Source organism: Lactuca saligna, chromosome 7 (assembly GCF_052625555.1).
Source record: "Lactuca saligna cultivar CGN05327 chromosome 7, ASM5262555v1, whole genome shotgun sequence".
Taxonomy (NCBI): domain Eukaryota; kingdom Viridiplantae; phylum Streptophyta; class Magnoliopsida; order Asterales; family Asteraceae; genus Lactuca; species Lactuca saligna.
The window spans coordinates 14,881,182-14,903,582 of record NC_136423.1 but is presented as its reverse complement, the minus strand read 5'-3'; the positions used below and the strand labels follow the sequence as shown (position 1 = coordinate 14,903,582).

The 22,401-nt window shown below is 39.3% G+C and overlaps 1 long non-coding RNA gene across 1 annotated transcript; it reads right to left on the bottom strand.

Moving 5' to 3' along the window:
• Positions 1–667: 667 nt before the first annotated feature.
• LOC145004552 (uncharacterized) lies at positions 668–3,426 on the bottom strand. The gene is made up of 3 exons (XR_013662401.1): positions 3,346–3,426; positions 2,460–2,522; positions 668–695 (listed from the first exon to the last, which is right to left on the bottom strand). It is a non-coding gene; the product is annotated as an uncharacterized LOC145004552 (long non-coding RNA).
• Between the last annotated feature and the right edge of the window lie 18,975 nt (positions 3,427–22,401).

Here is a 22,401-nt window from a genome sequence, read left to right as displayed (position 1 = left end):
CATGCTCCCGAATGTCAGCTTGTAGCATATCATGGTAATGAGTCCTCCTCATATCCTCGTCACCTGCATACTGGGGCACCAATAAAGCCCTCTCCCGAAACTTGGCGGTGATCTCCGCCACGGTCTCTGTCGTCTGCCTCATGTCTAGAAACTCCCTGGCCAGCTGCTGAAGCTCGACCGCTGGTGCAAACTCTGCCCTGAACCTAGCCACAAAGTCCGACCAGGTCATTGCCTCGATAGCCGAGGCTCCCAACGAGTCACCCACTGACTCCCACCAATCCCGTGCTCGGTCCCGTAAACACCCTGCTGCGTACCTCACCTTCGACCCCTCGGGGCAGAAGCTGGTCAACTGGGCGGACTCAATATCCGCAATCCATCGCCTGGCGACAATGGGGTCCTTCACCCCATGGAAATCCGGCGCACCACTGCCCCTGAAGTCCTTGAAGGACAGTGTGCGAGATCCCGACTGGCTAGAGGCCAAGTCGCTCCTGAATGCCCGTAGGCGATCCTCCATCAACTCCATGATCCCTTCCTTGATCGACCCAAAGATGACGGGGGTCGACTCAAGGATGCCCCTAGTGATCTCCGACGTGATGAACTCACGTAGCCTCTCATCAATCGGCTCGGAGCCTGATCCCGAACCTGACCCCTCTCCTAACCCGCCATCTGTCGGTCTCGGTCGAAGTACCACCATTCTGCAAAACATCATAATAATCATTAGTGGTACTGCTACTTTCTGAGGGATCTCAACTACTTACAGGTTCCTTGGTCTCGTCTTGGCCTTCCTCGGCTCGGGTACGGATCCTCTGCTTTCAGTAGTACGGGCCCATACTACCTTCCACATCTATCCGTACCTTCTCCGAGGAATTCCTCGACTCCACCAGCTCCCCTTTACTACTGCTACTCTCTGTTATTCTCATCCTAGGCTTGCCCTAGGGAAAACTCAAGTTCAACACGACTGGTCCTCAGCTGTTGTAGGTCTCCTCATAATGCCAGTTAGCCACCACCTAAACACCATCACATGTGATGAGGATTAGATAATCCTTCAAGTAAAAGATCCGTCCCTACAACGGTTGGACTCAAACAAGAGCTGCGCAATAGGGCCAGTTCCAATACTTTGGGATTATTCAACCCTGATTACATGTGGTGTGACGTGTTTACCTAGTGGCTAACTCCCATTACTCAGAATCCCACCAAGCACGAAGCAAGCAGCATTCGGATAAGGGAAAAACAGACTCAAGCCAAAACTATTCTTATAACAAGAAACGACACTTAACATAGGATGCTAAGCTCATACTATCAGGCATAACCTAAACAGGCTATCCTACTGCTGTCTACTCAATTCTAGCATGCAATATTCATAAAGCTGTAACACATAAGCAGGCACATAAGGCATCACTCCTAGATCCTTAGCCTATTCTAGCATGCAGTTCTACGTAAGCTGATAAACATAACATAAACTTGTATGGGTACTATGGGGAATACTTACTTGAGCTCGGCCGGTCGCGCACGTCACACACTTTGCTCTTTCTTATGACTCTTTTCCGGGTTTTAAAGAACAATTTCTTTTGGAAAATCTTTCAATCCCTCGATTTGAGTCCAAACACTCCCGAAGGCGTGTCCGAATCCCTCAAACCAAGGCTCTGATACCAACTTGTAACGACACAATTTTTACGTCCGAAAATTTCATTTTAAAATATTACTTTAGAAAACATTAATAACTAAAAACATTAATAACTGAAAACATTGTTTGATCACACCATAACACATCGCAACCATGTTCTAAAAGGTCAAACCATACATCCCATCAAAATATCAGAGTACAATCCCAGTAAATCTCGTAAATGCGGAAACCGAAGAGTGTGTGTATGACGTGCCGCTACCGCGCCGGCTCCTTCCCCTTCGGTGCAGAGGTACCTGAAAACAAAACTGTAAACGTAAGCACAAAGCTTAGTGAGTTCCCCCAACGTACCACATACCATACAAACACATAACATACGTACTGCCAGGCTATTCTGGGGTGCCTGACTACCCGGTACGGCCATTCTGGGGTGCCGACCTACCCATACGGCCATTCTGGGGTGCCGTCTTACCCGTGTCAAGCCATTCTGGGGTGCTGACTACCCATGTCAAGCCATTATGGGGTGCTGACTACCCATCGGTCCTAACAACCGATCCTCGGGGACTGGTCCCCTCCCGCTACCTCTATCGCATAACATAACAGACCAACATACAAGCATACCATCACATACAGTCAGATAATTCTGGGGTGTCTGACTACCCAGCGGTCCTAACAACCGAACTCTACTACTATTGCATATAACGTATCATGATAGCATATAACATAACAGGTAATAGCAAACCTAGATGATTTCACAAAGACAATCATCTATCATACGTCTCCTACTGGTGGGCCGGCATTGTGGCCTTAGACCCACCGCTACTGGAAGGTAACTCACCTCAAAGTAGTTGCTGAACTGATCGGGAACTAACTGACTGCTGCTGCTCCGGGAGTCCTCCGGCTGCAATTCCCACAACATACTCAATCAAACACTGCTAACTGACCTTTAGGTAAAATGACCATTTTACCCCCGGTCTAGCTCTAAGCCAATGCTAGAGTCAACTTTCAGTTGGCCCGACTCGCCGAGTGGATCTCCACTCGCTGAGTCCCTAGCAAACTATTGTCCTGGGTCCCTGGTTCTACTCGTCGAGTTGGGCTATGACTCGACGAGTTCATCTTCTAACTGTCATTCAACTCCTTCATCCTACTCGCCGAGTTGTATGAACAACTCGCTGAGTCTGTTCTTGATCTATGAAGATTGCCTTGGACTCGCCGAGTCAGGGCATTGACTCGCCGAGTCCTAACATGGGTGAGTTCAGCTCCCAACTCACCGAGTCACCCCCTGTGACTCACGGCTCAACTCGATACATCGTGAAGGGACCAAATCGGTGACTCGCGACCAGACTCGCCGAGTCGCCAATACGACTCGCCAAGTCGCCGCCATGCATCCACCAAATACACCGATTTACTCGATTTCAGTCCATGCCATTCATAGATCTGGACTTCTAGGACACAAATCACACGTAAAGTTTCCAACTTTACGTGTGGATATTCACTAATGTGGATTTTAGGGTGCAAAATGCCTCAAAAGGGTAGATCTAGGATGAACAAGCCACATGGGGCCATAAAGCTAACAGATCTGAGCTCCTGGAGCTCAATCTTGCCTAGATCTAAAGGTTAATCCACTTATTACGAAACATTAAGCACAAACAAGCTTGAAGAATTGCTCAAGAGTGTCTCAAATGAAATCTTAAGCATAGAAACAGGGGAAAAACGAGATATACCTCAAGGAAAATGTTGAAATGACACAAAGATGGCTGATCTCCTTCTCCTCTTCTTGATCTACTCCTCTTTCTCCTCAAAACCTTCAAGAACACACCAAGAACACTTCAATCTCTCAAGGAAATAAGGGAAAACGATGTTGGGGGAGTTCTGGGGGTGAATGGGGACGAGTTGGGGCGGAATGAGGGTTTAAATAGGGTGCAAACCCTTGAAACTTAGGGTTTCATCCAGCAGCGGTGACTCGCCGAGTCGCCCACTTAAACGTGTCCTGAGTCTCGTCCCTACTCGGTGAGTCGGACCTTATGACTCGCCGAGTCCAAGGCTAAAATAGGGCAATGCTCAAATAAAATTCACATACCGGAAACCAGGTGCTACAAATCAGGTGTCAATTTCTGATGAAAACAACAAATAAATTATGAATCGGTGATGCAAAGTGAAGAAACGTCAAGAGAGAAGTGGGAGGGGTTTGCGGCTGATAATGAAAAAGTGAAATTTAAGGGTTTTCAGCTGCAAACCGAACCTTTTATACCCAATACCATATCCGGCCCATGGACCATGAGCAGCAAACCCAAAAACTTCAATCCCAAACCCAAAACATCCAAATTTAATAAAAAATAAAACATTTTGAAGACTTAAAAACTAAAATTAAAAATAAAATAAAATAAACCAAAAAAATTAAATTCATTTTTTTAAAATTTTATTTTTTAAAATAAAATAAAAATAAAAATAAAATAAAATAACACTAATTTCTCTTCACCATTGCTAATATTATTTTTATGATTTTGGGATCAAAGTTTTTGGACATCCTTAATTTGTTTTTCCGTACCTCCACCTTCATGAATAGATTTGGTCAATCGCCGGTATATTGGTCCATTTAAACACGAAAAATTGTGACAAATTTTGCACATGCTACAAGTGACAAGACTTTTGACCCTATGATCTTAAATAATAATCCTAAATGACCATTTAGCTGACGAGGACCACATATATTGTTGTACACCTAAATTTAGCAGCGAGATCTATAGACAACCTATTCAATGTTAAATTTTAGATGTACTAGAATGTGTTTTCCGATTCCTGATATACCCCGGTAATCAAGGACTTCCTAAATACTCCTTGCTTTAGGTGAGCAGACGGTTATTAAGGAAGAAGATAGATTTAGAAATGCATATGTCATATTCCCAGGTCGGATATCTTCCAATCACGCAGAGGGATCAACATATGACTGACTGAATTAGAGGGATTGAGAAATAGAATGTTCCATATGTTGTGTTCCAGGTCGGATAAAATCTTATCACGCTAAGGAGACAACATATGACTAACAGATAGAAAGAATTGCATATAGAAGGAGATACATAGAGATAGAGTTGCATATGTTGCAGTCTAGGTCAGATCTCTTCCAATCATCGAGAGGAGACAACATATGATTGACAGAAAGAAAGGAAGAAACAAACCATCTACATACCTACTTTATCGGAATTCCCATGTTGCCCTATCACTACCGAAATTAAGGACATGCGTCCATACATTGAGGAAAAGTTACACCACAGTTCTAGATACATATTATTTTAGTGTAGCCTGCAGATTCCCATGTATATCTCCCTGCTCAATCTACCCGAGCGTCGTATTGTCAGACCAAATGGAACTGTCTAAGTCAATCTTGTCAAGTCCTTTTAAATGTCAATATATGCCTAGTCTGGTCTATTTAAATATTGTGTGCCTACCAGCGCATTGAACACAGAGCCTACACAGTTCACATTGGTACCTTACACAAATTAAAATTGCCTGTTATCACTTGGTTAATATCACCTTCCAACACATCACCTGCAAACAACCTCCATTAGAACATTTTTTTGAATTTTTGTATTTTATGATTTTTTTTGTATTTTTTTATTTCTCCCCCTAAATTTGTGCATAGGAGAGAACGGAAAATAAATGCGCAAATTTAAACTAACCTAAAACAAAAAATTAGTCTTTAAAACATATTATTTTGAGAAAACCCACAAGCACATTGAATCGAGCTTTGTTAAATGGTTTGGTGAATAGATCCGCCACATTATTATTAGTGTGAATTTGTTCCAAACGGATGAGCGAACGCTCAAAACAATCTCTGATAAAATGAACTTTGATATTGATGTGCTTGGTTTTTGAGTGTTGGACAAGATTTTTAGCTATTTAGATTGCAGCATCATTATCACAAAAGATTGGGGTTTCTAGAAAATTCAAATCGTAATCCAAAAGTTGATGCTGAATCCAGATTACTTGAGAGCAACAGGCAAAAGCAACAACGTATTCCGCCTCATCTGTTGAGGTTGAGACAATTTGTTGTTTCTTGCAATGCCACGACACCAAACGGTCTCCTAGAAATCGACATCCCCTTGAAGTTTATTTCCTGTCAAGTTCACAACCTCGATAATTGTTGTTAGTAAATGCATATAAATCAAAATCAGAATTTTTAGGATACCAAAGACCCAGTTTTGGGCTACCTTTGAGATATTGAAAAATTCTTTTGACAGCAATTAAATGATAAAGTTTAGGATTTGCTTGATAATGTGTACATTGACAGACTGTGAATATGATGTTTGGTCTGCTCGTAGTCATATACATCAGGGATCCGATCATCGATCTATACTCTGTTTGATATTCGGATTCTCCACCATCTTCTAGAGTCAACAAGGGCCGTTTAGCCATCGGCGTCAAGGCAACTTTGGAATCTTTAAACCCAAACCTCTCAACCATGTCTTCAACATATTTTCCTTGATGTAAAAGAATTCCGGTTAAATCTTGACGAACTTGCAGCCCAAGAACATGGTAATTTCTCCCAAAGAACTCATCTCAAATCTCTTCTTCATTACAACCTCGAACTCTTTGCACAGCTTTGAACTTGTCGACCTGAAAATGATGTCATCAGCATATATCTGTACAAGAATTATGTCGGCATCCACATGCTTGATAAAGAGCGTCCGATCAATCGTGCCTATGGTATAACCATGCTCAAGCAAATGATCTGTTAGAGTAGCATACCAAGCTCGAGGAGCCTAATGTAACCCATACAGAGCCTTGTCTAATTTGTAGACATGATTTGGAAATTTTGAGTTGACAAAACCAGGAGGTTGATCAACATAAATCTCTTCTTTTACAACTCCATATAGAAAGGCGATCTTAATGTCCATCTGATAAAAGGTGAACCCCATTTAGGAAGCATAAGCCAGGAAGATACGAATAACTTCAAGGCGCGCTACACGAGCATACACTTCGGTGTAGTCAAGGCTCTTAATTTGCCGAAACCCATGAACAAATAAATGTGCTTTGTTTCGCACAATCACCCCACAATCGTCTTGCTTATTATGGAACACCCAACGCGTGTCAAAAGACTTTTTGCCCTTTGGTAGCTCAACCAGTTTCCATACCCCCAATTTCTCAAATTAATTAAATTCCTCATGCATCGCATCAACCCAACTAGGCTCATTCAGTGCCATTTCCACGTTCTTTGACTCGATCTGAGAAATGAAGTGTAACATCGAAAAATTTTCAAACCAAAATTTTCCATTTAAAACCACATTTGTCTCAATACACATTTCACAAAAACTCATTTATTTAATTTACAATTGCAACTCCATAATTGTTTGATTAAAAATCCACGACCCTTAAAACATAACTCTTTTGATGGTGTGTACAATCAAGTCGGTGCCTTCCTATGATCATGAGAAAACCTGAAACACATAACACGGTAAGCACGGAGCTTAGTGAGTTCCCCAAAATACCACACACATCTCAGTAACCTCTAATGGCTAAACTCAAAGAAGACCCTTCGGTCAATGTGTCTCAGTGAGACCCTCCGGTCCCATAACTTGGGTGAACCCTCCGGTCCTAACTCAGGACGGTCATAATAATAATACTCATCATAGCCTCCGCCTAACACAAAGGATGAATATCTCTAATTAATGCTCTTTTCATGACTCTAATAACCGAAGGTTATTCTTTCTCTCTCTAACTCATGAAGTGGATAAAAGACCATTTTACCCCTCCATAGTCTCCCTTACTCATGATTGACCCAACCCTAAAGTCAATAGAAGTCAAACTTAAGTCAACAGTCCATGCTTGACCCGACCCGCCGAGTGCACGCATGTGACTCATCGAGTACTCGTTTATTCAGAAGTCTCGTGAAGGTCTTGCTCAGCTCGTCGAGTTGACCCCCAACTCGCTGAGTTATCGCATGATTAAGCTCATCGGGACAAACCCTCACCGACTCGTCGAGTCGGCTCATTCACTCGGCGAGTCCATTCAAACTCAATCCTCATTCAGATGATTCTAAGCAGATCTACCACCCACACTCCAAATCTATCCTCCTAAGGCTTGAATAGCACGTACAACTGCAAGCTTTACATTCATACATGGCAGATAAGACTTATAATGCCAATACATGCACCAACAAGGGCTAGATGCATAAGAGCTTGCCTCCAGCTCAATAAAGCTGGAGTCTCCGGACTCACAAGGCCACTTATAGTCCATATTTGAGATTCCAACCTCATCCATGCACAAATCACTCCATGACACAAGATAAATGGAAGAAAACCCTAAAAATTCCCTAAAATAAGATCTCATAAGGAAATGATCAAGCTAGCATCTTTTTACCTCCAACTGAAGCAAAACACTGAAGAATCTCTTGATCCAAAAGCCTCCTCTTGATCCAAGCTTGGATGCTCTACACATCTTCTTCTAAAAGGTCGCAACATGCCCAAAAAATTATCTCTTTTCTATTTTAGCTCCCTCTAAGCGATTAGGGTTTCTCTCTAGAAATAAGGAGGTTAATGTGGCGGCTTAAGGTCCTTTAAATAGGACCCAACCCTAAGAAATTAGGGTTTCTCTGCCTAGCACCTACTCGGCGAGTCGACTCTTTGACTCGTTGAGTCCATTCATTAATGCCACGCGTACAACTCGATTCTACTCGACGAGTTGGTCTCACAACTTGCCGATTCACTCCGCAAATCTCAATTTAAACACCTTAATGCACCTGAAAGTCTGGATGTTACATGAAGCAAGAGTAGAGACAAGTGTTGACATCTCCACTCTGAATTCTCGTTTTAACTTCATCGCCTAGTTGACCAATGACGTTTTCGATCGGATGATCGCGATGAAGTCTGGTGAGAATTTCATGGCTGATGTTATTGATTATGACATGAAGGTTGTTGATGTTGATGAGTCGGTCATCTTATGAATAATTTGCCTCAGATGATCTGGAACCTTGAGATGTGCTTGCCACGTACTCATTTGCTATTGGCTCAGGAAAGAGAAGCTCTATGAAAGATTGAGTAGCAGCGGAAGTATCTCTAGCCATGAATTCTCTTTCAACAGGAGTAAGAGTAGTAGCTTCAATATCGATTGATTCTTTGACATGGAGAACCCAAAGAAGTGCTTGGAACATATTCATCCACCATAGGAGTCGTAGGAGGAATTAAAGGTGGTCTGTACACAACTTCTTCCTCTTCATCTTCAATAACAACCTTCGTACCTGAGCAAGAACCTGACACATCATCTAAAAACACATTAAATGATTTAAATAAAGAAGCATAATCAAATAACAAGTCAGGACCGACTCGTGCATCTATCTCATTCTCTTTCAGCCAGCGCACATCATTAGATTAAATAATCTTTTTGGTGGTCTTGTTGTATACACGATAAGCAGTGTGCATGATGTATCCCAAAAGTATCAGTCATCAGCCTTCGAGTTGAACTTGGGGTTGGATTCTAGGTGAAGGAGGGTGCAAGGACATCCAAATATTTGAAAGTGAGAAACTGATGGCTTGTGATTGTACAGAAGTTCATATGGGGTCTTCATTTGGGCTTTGTTGATCAAGACACGGTTCTGGAGATAGCAGGCAATGTTGATCCCTCGGCCCAAAAGAAGACAGGTAGTTTGGAATCACAAAGCATTGTCCTTGCAGCGTCTATCAGAGTACGATTGCTCCGTTCCGCAACACCATTTTGCTGAGGAGTTCGAACAGCACTATACTAACGCAGTATACCCTTTTTGGCACAAAATTGATCCTAAACAGCGCTCTTGAATTCTGTGTCATTATCAGTTCTAGGCACCTTCACCCGTTCATTAGTTTGGTTCTCAATCATTACAATGAACTTCTTGATTAGATTAACGATCCCACTCTTGTTGGATAAGAAGAAAACCCATGTGAATCGCGAGTAGTCATCTATCAAAACCAGGCAATAAGAGCTCTTGTTGATGTTGAGAACGTTGATGGGATAAAATAAGTCTGTGAACCCCACATTTAGTTTAAAACATCATCCATTACATTATATAAATTATCAGAGTGTGTCCCCAAACATATGAGTGAAAAAGAGAGATAGATAGAGTTCACGCCGCGCCATCACGCCTTGCCCTTGCCTTTCGACTCCGATGTACCTGAAACAATTCAACAACATGTAAGCGAAATACTTAGTGAGTTCCCCAAAGCATACCACACAACACACATACACATATCCTAGTAGCACAATCAAGCTACAAACATATCACATAGGCCATGCATACATAGAACTAACAAGAATGCCATGGGCTACCCTACATGGACTTTACCTAGGACTGCCATGGGCTACCCCACATGGTCTTACATCCAATGTCATGGGCTACCCCACATGGTCTTTACCTAGGACTGTCATGGGCTACCCCACATGGTCTTACATCCAATGCCACGGGCTCCCTCCGGGGTCTTCATGCAAAACATACGATCACATTACATATCAAAACATAAAGTGATGGCACATATACCATAAACACATAATGGTCCGGCCTTGGTTCCATAGACCCATGGGTATGGTGAGAAGACTCACCTCCGTCCGAAGAATATAAATAATGCACTCTTAATGACCCGCAACCTCCCGAACTGAATAATAAAAATAATAATATCATCAATGATTGGTCCAAAAATTATCCCAAAGGATGGCCCAACCTTTAAACCATACCCCAAAGGCCCAATCATCCTTTCATTGCAAATGGGCCCAAGATCTAATTCCAATATCCTTAATGGGCCCCCTTGGCCCAAAAGGCCGAACCAATAAGTCCATGGTCGAAACCGATAAAAAGGCCTCTAACTCACTGAATCCAATCAGGCCCAACAACCCAAAAGTTCGACAACCCAAAACAAGAACGACCCACACTGCCCCACGTACCCTTCAGGTACGCACAGCGTACCGGGTTTTAAAGGGTTGCGCATAGCGTACTCAGAGTACACCCGGTGTAAGTCTCAGTTAAGCACTTTCCCCATTAAGTGCTTATTATTCCATTCTTTTATGTCCAAAATCTAGATCTGAGTCCATTAACACCTCCTAAGGCATAAGGTTGCTAACTTTATGCCTTTGCGTGTCCATTAAACCTCCAAAGTCATCATTAAGACCTTTCCAAAGTCTTTAACTCATGCACAAGGTCAAGACCTCCACCAAGCTCTTATTTTTATGCTCCTAAATGACTTAAGGACCTTAGATATGACCTTATTATCGGATGGGGACGATCTAGCCAACAAATGAGGCCCAAAATCCATCAAAGGGACCAACTACAAAAACCCTAGCTAGATCTAAAGAGCAAAGAGGAAAGATGCAAGCTATTTACCTCTAAGAGCTATACAAGATGATTATGATGCAAGATCTTGAAGCACCCTCTTGATCCAAGCTTGCTTGACCAACTCTTCTCCTTGAAATGGACACTAAAGATCACAAATGCACACTTTTAAAGCTCAAAAATGATTTCTCAAGGCTTTCAGCAATGAAATGATGTTCAAGGGCAGTGGAGGCTCTCTAGGGTTTAGTCCCAAGGGCTTAAAGTGGTTTATATAGGCCTTAAGTCCAAAATTAGGGTTTTTTTTATCCCTGACGCTTACACCCCACGCAATCCATGGTACGTCCAACGTACCTCCAAACATCCGCAACCAATAAAGGTCCTAGTACACTAAGCGTACACCTAAGTATGCCCAATGTACTAAGGGACTAATAATGCAAAAACTCTAATTTAAAAGGGTTCAAGTCATACTGATTATTTCTAGATGTTACAATAGAGTTCAGATTTGGACATCCCTAGACCTGTATGGACATAAAGTTGCTCACTATATCGAGCCTTAGCCTTTCTCTATGCCCTAAAATTGGTATAAACCTTAGTTTTGAGTGTTTTAGCCTCTTAAGGCCTTGCATGCACGTAAAGTTGGCAATTTTACGTGGTAACTACACTATAAGGGGTTAGATCCTTGGATTCCACTAGAAAGGACTGGACACAAAAAGAGTTGAAGGGACTCGGCGAGTGGCTTAGCCAACTCGACGAGTCGGGGAGGGTTTTCCTATCTTCGGGATCCTGAGTGATTTCGGTAAGCTGATTAAGGGGTGTCGGTCAAGAGATTTCGGTTTAGAGTTTTTGGCCCTTGGACATGAAGGAACTCGACGAATTACTCAGGTGACTCAGCAAGTTGACTCGGGATGTCGATTGTATGGACTCTGAAGGAACTCAACGAGTTACTCAGGTGACTCGACGAGTTGACTCGGGATTTCAGTTGTATGGACTCTGAAGGAACTCGACGAGTTGCTGGATGTACTCGATGAGTTGAGGTTAACATGGACTGTTGACCTTGACTGTTGATCAGGGTTGACTTTGAGGGTATTTATGGTATTTCGGGATTGTGACAAGTTAATCACATGATGATTATAGGCAGTTGAGTTGGAGCTGTGCATGGGACTTATCTGATCTTATCTTGTCAGTTCAGCATTCACGAGAGGTGAGTCTCCTCACCATACCAATGGGTCGAAGACACCAAGGTCGGCCCATTTTATGATATGCGCTACACTCGTTGTTGTAGAGATATGTGGTATGATAGTTAGTTAGGCTAAGTGTTATGCTAGTTTGTAGGGAAGACCATGGGGAGCCCATGACACTTGGATGTAAGACTATGTGGAGAATCCCATGACTTTTCATGTAAAGACCGTGGGAGGAGCCCATGACACTCGGATGTAAGACCATGTGGGGGAGCCCATGACTTTCCAGCTAAAGACCATGGGGGAGCCTATAACACTTAGGTGTAAGACCATGTGGAGGAGCCCATGACATCCTGGAGTAAGACCTTGGGAGGAGTCCACGACATCCTTATATATTTGTATGCATGACTTATGTGGTTTATGTAACTTTTATAACTAATATGATTATGTGATTATGTGGATTGTGTCGGGTATGTTTTGGGAAACTCACTAAGTATTAGCTTACAATTTGTGTATTTGTTTCAGATACATTTGAGCCTAAGGGCAATAGCAAAGCTTGATGACGCGACAAGCACTATCTCTTAGACGTTTTTATGGGACATTCTGATGTTTAGAATAATATTGTTGATGATATGAAATTGAAAACAAATACTTAAGATTTTATGGCATATTGGTAATTGTTTTTTACTAATTAAAAATGAAAAATTTCTCGTATTTTAAAGGTCATCCTATTTTACCTCTAGCCGATCTAGGTGATTAGTTTACCATATAAAATCATAAATATATAAATTATTATTATTATTATTATTATTATTATTATTATTATTTTCAAAATTGTAACATAATCGTTAATGAACCTAAGACTTCAATAAATATTTTCCAAAACAATAAAAGCAAGATAGTGTTTGAATTGTATTAACTCAGATTAGAATTTCTGAATAGAAATGATAGTAGCCCAAACTAAATGAAACCATTTAAATAAAAAGGCAACATGTTTCTTTTTTGAAATAAGTTCAAAACAAATGGTGTATTGGTGTACCATTTGAATTAGATTTGTTATTTACTATGAGATTTGTTTAAATTTGAAAGACATTGTTTGCAATTAAATAAAAAATATTAGAATTATTGTAATGAGAACAGAGTAATATCACGTGCCTTAAAATTATTGCTAGATTAAAATATTGACTTGTTTTAAAATAATATAAATATATGAGAAATAAAAATGTCACAAGTGTCCACCTCTAGGCGCTGATGACTGATGAGCTCACAGGATGCCAAATATACAATAAATAACCGAAATAAATTAAGAAAAATATATACTGTTTTTACCAATAAAATTTAAAGTATAGTTATTTTGTCGGTTTCTTTCGTTTTTCATCAGAGAATCAGTATTCTCTTGGTTAGAAAAATAGCAAAAATTAATTTTTGTTTCTCTAAATATATTGTAAGATCTAAATACTATTGAAATGATACATGTTATAATAATCAAAACTTATAATTATCTAATTTTATATTTTTTCTGAACCGTGTGTAAGTATACGTTTAGGATAAAATCAATAAATCCTTGTTAGTAATCTTTGTTAGATACTTTGTTAACCAGTGAGCTAGTCCCAACTTATGATTATTCAATTTTAATAATTGAAATTTCCAGAAAATATTGAAGCAAAGTTGTAAAGATCATAATGTTACATATAATTATTTTACATTTTACAATATCATGATCTTAAAATCGAAAAATCCTATAAAACTGAACTAATTTTTAAATTTGCTCGCACAGTCTATCAGGACAAAGCTCATTATAACTTGATGTTAAAGGTGAAATCAACTTTAACTTTTTAAGTATTTTCTATAAATTGGTAGAAACATGCAAACCACAACAATTAGAAAGAAAACATTTTAAACATAAAAAGAAATAAAATCATTGGGACCATGTAAAACTAAAGGCACTAGATAACCACTTGGGTTGTGACGACTTGGTAAGACATGTGGAAAATATGGTGGATAATCTATCGATCAATGTTCAAATCCTGACACTACTAAGCCTCTGTGACCATGAAGGTTCGCCTACAGTAACTCCAGGGCATGAGACATAGTCTCATATTCATAGCGATGGATTAGTCGGTGCGTGAAAGTTGGTCCGGAAACTCTCGTTTGGGAAGTTCCCTTTCCCTAAAAAAAACTAAAGGCATTGGATAACAAAGGGACTAGCACACATGTCACGATACTCTGTTTAATTTGAGATGAATAAATAAAGTTATGATCCTCTACAAAGCTTCATTTAATATGTAATGCTCGATTTCGAGTTGAATAAATGAACTTTTAAGGTTAGATTTCAATTCAAATGAGCAACTTTTTAGGTTATGTATGAGATTTTTATAGCAAGATAACGAATTTTCATATTAATAAGACTAAAGACTTGATTATAGAATAAAGAGAAAATATATTCGATAAAATCGAGGTTAGATCTTATGACCCTAGTTGGGATCCTAAGATGCTAAAACATGCATTACTTCAAAACCGGCCATAATGTGATGGTTATCATTTTTCAATAACCAAAAAAAAGATAGAAGAGAGTGTCATTGTTGGCCGGAGTTAAATGGCACATAGATATATGTGTGGGTTCTAATGACGACGGGAGGCGTTAGAGCTGAGAGTTGTGTGTGGCTTAAGTGATGTCAGTTATCGGACTTGTAAGAGGTAGTCATCGGGCTTGTAAGAGGTAGGATTGACAGAGAGAAAGAGCTATGGGTTTGGGAATATTTGGCATGGACTGTCGTAGATGGAGATGTCAAGAGCAAGAAAGGTGTTCAATGAGTAAAATGTTCTCAATGGGGTTGATAGCCTTTTAGGGTTTTTTTTTCAACTTTTATAGAAATGGTACCTAAAGTTATCAAATAATGTTAATAAAAAGTGAATAAAAAGAAGAATACTGATCATTTTACAGGCATTTAAATAATAAAAACTTTGAGAATTAATCTAGAAACCACATGTACAACTATTTAGAAATTTGGGAATGAACCACACCAAATTTTAAAATTAAGAATCAAAGTGCAAATAGGTGTGGGCATGTGGTAACGAGAAGGCCCTTGGGGTGGATGGATTTACTTTTAAATTCATCAAGAAGTATTGGGATGTCCTCCTTGGTGACTTAGTTGATGCTGTTAAATATTTTGAGCTCCATGCTAAACTTGATTCTTCTTGTAACTACTCTTTCTTCTCCCTAGTACCCAAAGTCAAGGACCCTCTATTGATTAGTGACTATATACCCATCAGTCTCTTTGGATGCATCTATAAAATCATCTCAAAGATCCTCTTGCCCATAATGAAAAAAGTGATGGGACAATGTATTTATGAGGTGCAATCAACATACGTCGAGGGAAGAAACATACTTGACAGGCCCCCTTGTGGTTAATGAGATCTACTCATGGGCGAAAAAATCAAACAAGAAAATTCTCCTATTCAAGGTAGACTTTGAGAAGGCATTTGATTCAATAAATTGGGACTTCCTCGATACGAACCTGATGCACATGGGCTTTGGGAATAAAATGAGGATGTGGTTAATAGGATGCCTTGGATATGAAAGATCCTCTATTCTAGTCAATGGAACCCCGACTGAGGAGTTCCCGTTATCTAAAGGTGCCCGACAGAGTGACCCGATCTCCCCATTGCTCTTTATAGCAGCTATAGAGGGCCTTAGTGTTGCGATGCGGTCAGCCTGTGAACTAGGTATCTTCCAAGGAGTTAAAAATCCAAATTGAGGCCTATTGATCTCTCATTTGCTATACGTAGATGATGCATTATTCCTAGGGGAGTGGTCGTGTAACATCCCCAAAATTTAAGACCAAGAATACGTTTTTAAATAAGTTATTATAAAACCATAAGTAATAAAACATCCATAATAACATCTCATGTCAAAAACCAAAGTAGAAATAATCAAAACATGTTATCATAAAACAATATCAGAGTGCAATCCCCAAGATCTCATGTGCGGAAATATAGTGTGATGCATTGCGATCAAGTCGACTCCTTTCCTTTGAAAATGAACTACCTGAAACCAAAACTGAAAATCGTAAGCACAAAGCTTAGTGAGTTTCCCATCATACCGCATACCATACATATCACATACTGCCTGGCATATCTGGGTGCCCGCCCTACCGTGTCAGGCATATCTGGGTGCCCGACCTACCCTGCTGAGCATACCGGGGTGCTCAACCTACCCCACTGTTAGGCATATTTGGGTGCCCGACCTACCCTCCGGTGTATCTCAACTGGTTACGGGGACTATTTCACCTTTACCACTACCACATAATAACACAAGATAACATAAACATACTGTCTAGCATAGTTGGGTGCTAGACTACCCCTTTGTCCCTATCGAACGGTAACCAGGGACTATTCCCCGTACTACCACTATTGCATAACGTCATATCATGCTAGCACATAAAAATATCATATAGTAGTAAACCTAGATAATTATCACAAAGACAATCATCTATCGAACAACTCCTATTGATGGGCCGACATTGTGGTCTTAGACCTATTTCTATTAGAAGGTAACTCACCCCACACTACTGAAGTCCCGCAGACCCAACCCCAGTTGCTGGATGACAAATTCCCGAACTGTCATCAATCAAAATAACACCCAATTAATAACTGGGTTCCAACTCATAATCATAATTCCATGCTTAGGGTTAAAGACTACTCTACCCTTAACTTCGCTTGATTTAAGCCCAAGGCCCAATCCAAAGGCCTAAAAGTCCAACTATGGCTCAAAGCCGAACATATGGTCCAATTTTCCAAATTGGGCCCAAGCCTTTACATGTCTTATTCAAATGCCCAACCAAAAAGTCCAGTCCAACATTTGGTACTAATGGCCCAATATCTCATAATCATAAAGGCACAAATTATGGCCCAATTTTCCAAATTGGGCCTAACCCCTTACATAGGTCTTACCCTAAAGCTCATTTAATTATTCTAGTCCATTTGCTTGCTCTTGGATGGCCCATTAATATTCCAATCATCAAAGCCCAATAGAAAGGCTCAACTTAAGGGCCCAAGTGAAATTAGGTTTTCAAATAAAAATGATGATTAGGGTTAAGTGTCCCTACTTAATCCATTAAGTCCCACATGAAATTAGGTTAATTGCAAATGGTTATTAATTACTATATTAAGTTCATTAAATAATTCTGATGTGTTCCCGATAAGTCCCAAATTAGGGTTTCATGGCATTAGCGTTTTCCAAACCCTATTTAGGGTTTCCAACCCATTTTAGCCCAATAGGCCCAATTGCTATAGGGTTCATTAGCCCCATTATGATTTCACTAGGCCCATTAGGGTTACAAGCATCCCAACTGAATCAAACACAACAAGGCAAGGCACACCGCCACCCGACACGGCGGCCGGTGGCAACAGGAGGCAGCAGCTACCACCTTACAGTGGTGGTTAGGGTTTCTTTTCATTATTCACATTTCTAATTACATTTTACAATGCTAATCTCCAAAATAACTCACACAACTAAGCTAAATACACACACACACACATACACAACCACCTTGTGGTGGTCGGCGGTGGCTAGTGGTGGCAGCCACCACCTCATGGTGGTGGTGCTGGTTGTTCTAGGTTTTCCAGACAAACAAGTTACACACATAACACACACTACAACAAAACGAACACCCACATGCTTTCTTGCTTGCAAGCGGATCCAGCCACCCTCCTGGTGACGGTTGGCGACGGTAGAAGCATAAACACGACGACAACAGCGGCGGTATTGCGATGACAGACACCATGGTCGGCTGCCCTGGTAGTTCTGCACGACCCTTCTCTACAGAACTTCCCCCACAGCACACCCACAACACACACGAGCCTTGAACCATACCACCATTCACCGATGATAGCAGGAAACGCCTTGAGTTCCTCCATCCACAAGGCAGCAGGCGAACCTCATCAACAGTGGTGGCACCGGAGGAAAACGAGATTGCAATCTCATTGATCTTCACAACCACCGACGACAACAGTCGCGCCTTTGAGCTCCTGGTCTCCCTTTCTCGTATGCTAGGACCACGGTTGTTGCCTTCATCGGCAGCAGGAGCAGCAACAAGGAACGGTTCCGCTGACACCATGGTTTGTCGGTGACTTGGTTGGTCGGATAAGCAATGAGGTAGGGTGGCGGCCGGTGAGGGAGGCATAAGGTGGCGGTTGGGAATAGTCTTCTAGGGTTAGGGTTTTCTTAGATCTTTATACCCGACTCCACTCAAGAGTTTTCCATTATGGAAACAACAGTCCCTCCACGCCCTTTTTCATTCAAATGTAATCCAATATTTACCCTTTCAACCCTGGCTTTGGAAATCTTCTTCAAATTAAATCTGATAATTACCATTTAAACCCTTAGCATTAAAATCCTTTACACCTTAGGTACAAATTTTACTATACAGCCCCCAATATCTTAATTACGACATAATCAACCCTTCCACCTCATTTCCTTTTAAATTAAATCCAAATAATTACCACGAAGCCCCTGTCTTCATAAATAATTATAAATTGAGTCCGGAACTTACACTTTTAACCCTCAACTTCTAAATTATGTCAATTAGCTCTTCGAGACCATCCTTTAATATATAATTGTTTATTTTAGGGCTACTATTCGTTCATTAACTTATTTATTTATCTAATAAACAAACGGGGTGTTACAGGTCGAGGAAAAACATAAATAACCTAGCTCATATTCTTCATTGCTTTCATGTCGCATAAGAGCTAACAGTAAACTTCAATAAATCAAAAGTCTTTGGAGTTGGATCAGAAATGCAGGAAGTCTCAAACTAGGCCAACACCCTTGGATGTGAACCTTCCTCACTACCTTTCACATACATAGGAGTTCCTGTTGGAGCCAACATGAACTTGGAAGAATTGGGAGCCGAACATAGAGAGATTTCAAGCCAAACTCTCAAAATGGAAATCAAAACCCATATCTTTTGGCGCTATATTGATCCTTATCCAATCAGTCCTTGGTAATCTTCCAAATTATTTCTTGTCATTGTTTGTAGCACCCGATGGGGGTAATCCAAACTCTCGAAAAACTGAGGAGTTGGTTTCTATGGGGTGCTTTGGACGAAAAGAAAAAAATACATTGGATCTCGTGCGACAAGGTGGTTGTAACCAAGGAATCGGGAGGTTTAGGTGTTGGTATGATAAAAAGCCTTAACGTTTCCATATTAATGAAATGGTGGTGGAAGTTGAGAACTGGACCGTATCATCTTTGGGTGGAATTCATATCAATCCTACACAACCTTAAGTCGAAACCTGATGACATCTACTCAAAGAGATCATTAATAGGAATGTTGAATAACATTGCTGGGATAAGAAAGGCTCTTGTAATATATATATATATATATATATATATATATATATATATATATATATATATATATATATATATATATATATATATATATATCCGTTTTGTGATATTTAAACAACCCACAACCAATGGAGTAACATGGAGATGTGGACTTACCCCCATGGGAACATACACATTACGTGCTCTTAGACAGAGATGTGATTACAGGGCCCGCATCACCGAGGGACAATTCTGTTGGCTTAAAGAAATCCCATTGAAAGTAAGTTGTTTTATATGGCGGGAAAAATGGGGACGATCCTAATCGCTTTGGAGCTATCAAAGAGAGGGGTATTTCTGGAAACTTTGACTTGCCCCATGGGCAATGAATATGAAAAAGGCGCTAATCATGTCCTAGTGGATTGCATTTATGCTAGGATTGTCTTTGAAGGGGTATCAAGATGGTGTAATACAAATATGGAATTATTCCACATGGTAAAGGATGTCGTGGATTCTGTCTCTTGGTGGAGGATGTGTAAAAATAGAAGAAAGATTATCTTGGCAATCTATTATGGAACAGTATGAAGTATTTGGAAATCAAGGAATGAAAAGGTCTTCAAGAAACTGCAACTACCACCGGATAAAGTCATCAATATTATCAAATCAGTGACTTATCTGTTGGTGAAAAACAGGGGAAAATCGATAGGTTGAATTGGGCATCAGGGTCTCAATGCCTATTGTTTTACTGACCATTCCAAGTTATGTCTTAGGCCCCATTTGATATTTTATGTCCGGAAAAGTATTGTCTGAGAAAGTGTTGTATGAGAAACTTTTCTAACTGGGAAAGAAACCATGTTGTTTGATTGTACATCTGATTGATTGTGTTGAATGATGAAAAATGATAATATTACCCCGTTTTTTTAAACAGTGATGGATGAAGTTGCTGAATAATTATGAAGACATACAAATTGTCATACAAAATCAAAATTACATAATAATCATTTAAATTCCAATTAGAATGTTGATTAAGTTGTTTTTAGTTTTTTTTTATTTATTTTTAATTTAATGTTACGTCGTTTTTCTTTCTAGCAATTAAATTTTTTTTATAACTCACATGTGATTCTTGAATCGGTTTACGCCCAATAGTGGTGGGATAGATGAATTTTTTTCAAAATATATTAAGATGATAGTAGTGCTATCCAAAAAAATAAGAACTATTCCAATAAAAATGAATTAAAAAAATTAACTAAAAGAAATTAATAATCCAATAAAATAATATTTATTAATATATAAATATTATATATTTATAAATAATATTTTTTAAATATATAATAATCCAATAAAAAGAATTAATTCATTAAAAAGAAATAAAAAAGAATTATTTAAAAGAATTCAACCAGAAAAATATAGTTTTGAAACTTTTTAGGAAAAACATATCTTACCGGAAAATACATATTTTTTTGTGCATATCACAAATAGTCTTTCCGGTCCATTCAACCAGAAAAATCTGTTTGGATTTAGAAAGATGTCTATCAAACGGAACCTTGGTTTCTTTGTTTTCTTTTGTTCCTTTTGTTAAACCCGGACTATTGTATGCCAGTCACTGTGGCTAGTTATTGTTCTCCTGTTTATTAATATATATATTATCGGCCGATTCCAAAAATAAAAAAAAATAGCTGTACATCACATTTGACGTTAAAAAAAAAATTCCTAATTAACTCCAAATATTATGAAAAACTTCACGAAAGCATTTTCCATTGCTGTCCCTATATGTACATCCCCGTGTCCCACACTATAACTTCAATAGAGGACAAAAAATGTTATTTTAAATGTCTCACATGCACTCTCCATCAAAAGTGAGGAAGGAGGTAACAATGATACAATCACCGGCGGGAATTGATTGAAGACATATTATGCTATGATTTCAAGGTCTCGTTGACTTGAAAACTTACAGGATTGCCCCTTAACTATTCAGTAAATTACCATTGCCATCTCTTAAGTTTATATATTGCATTAACACTCCTTCAACGATAAATCATTTAACTCTTTGATCCTTCGATTGTTTACTCCACTATCGAGTAAAATGATCTTTTTATTGTGTTCACAAACTATCTTATATTAATATTTAAGATCCCCATTATTAATTCATCGATTGAATGGATACACAATGTATTTCAAAAGTGATTTATCTTATTTGATGAAGAACATAAACCAATGGTCCATTTTGTAATTTACCAAACAGAAACAAGTCAAACTTACCAAAATAAAAGAAATGAATTATTGAACATCAAACATACTATGTTCAACTCTTCATTGAGTGGTGTACATTACTTTATTCCACTAACTACGGATCACAATAATGTGACTCAATTTTTAAAACTATATATATACATTAGATATAATACAGTAATTCTGTTATATAATAAAAAAATTGTCGGTGTAGAATGGTGGGTCTACAACTATGTAAATCAAGGCTTGTGTTTCTAGTTAAATTTCATTCATATTGTTGCTTTTACATAACGCAATATCAATATATTCCATTAATTGTGTCATACGCAATTGTTAGATTCCCAAAGGAATCACTTCACTGTTCTATGACTATTCACTAATAACAACTATGAAATGCAACATTCATATTTTAGTTGTATCATCTTAACTCAAATATAAATGACAAGAGTCACATTCCCTTGGAAATAATTAGCATGAAGTACATAAATCCAATTACAAATGTCATAAATACAATATCAGAGATGATGCATGTACTTCGTGCTAGAAGCGATATACATGAAATATGAATAATCTACATCGCGATAGCATGTATGAAACATGCTTAAATAGCATAAAATCGTAAACATCTTTATTTGGCTAAGACCCTTTTTCATTGGATATGTGGGTGCATCATCATGTGCAAAGAAATAATTCTAAACCAAAATGTCAAATTCAAAAGACCCAATTTGGCGTGTACTCACATATTATACACAAA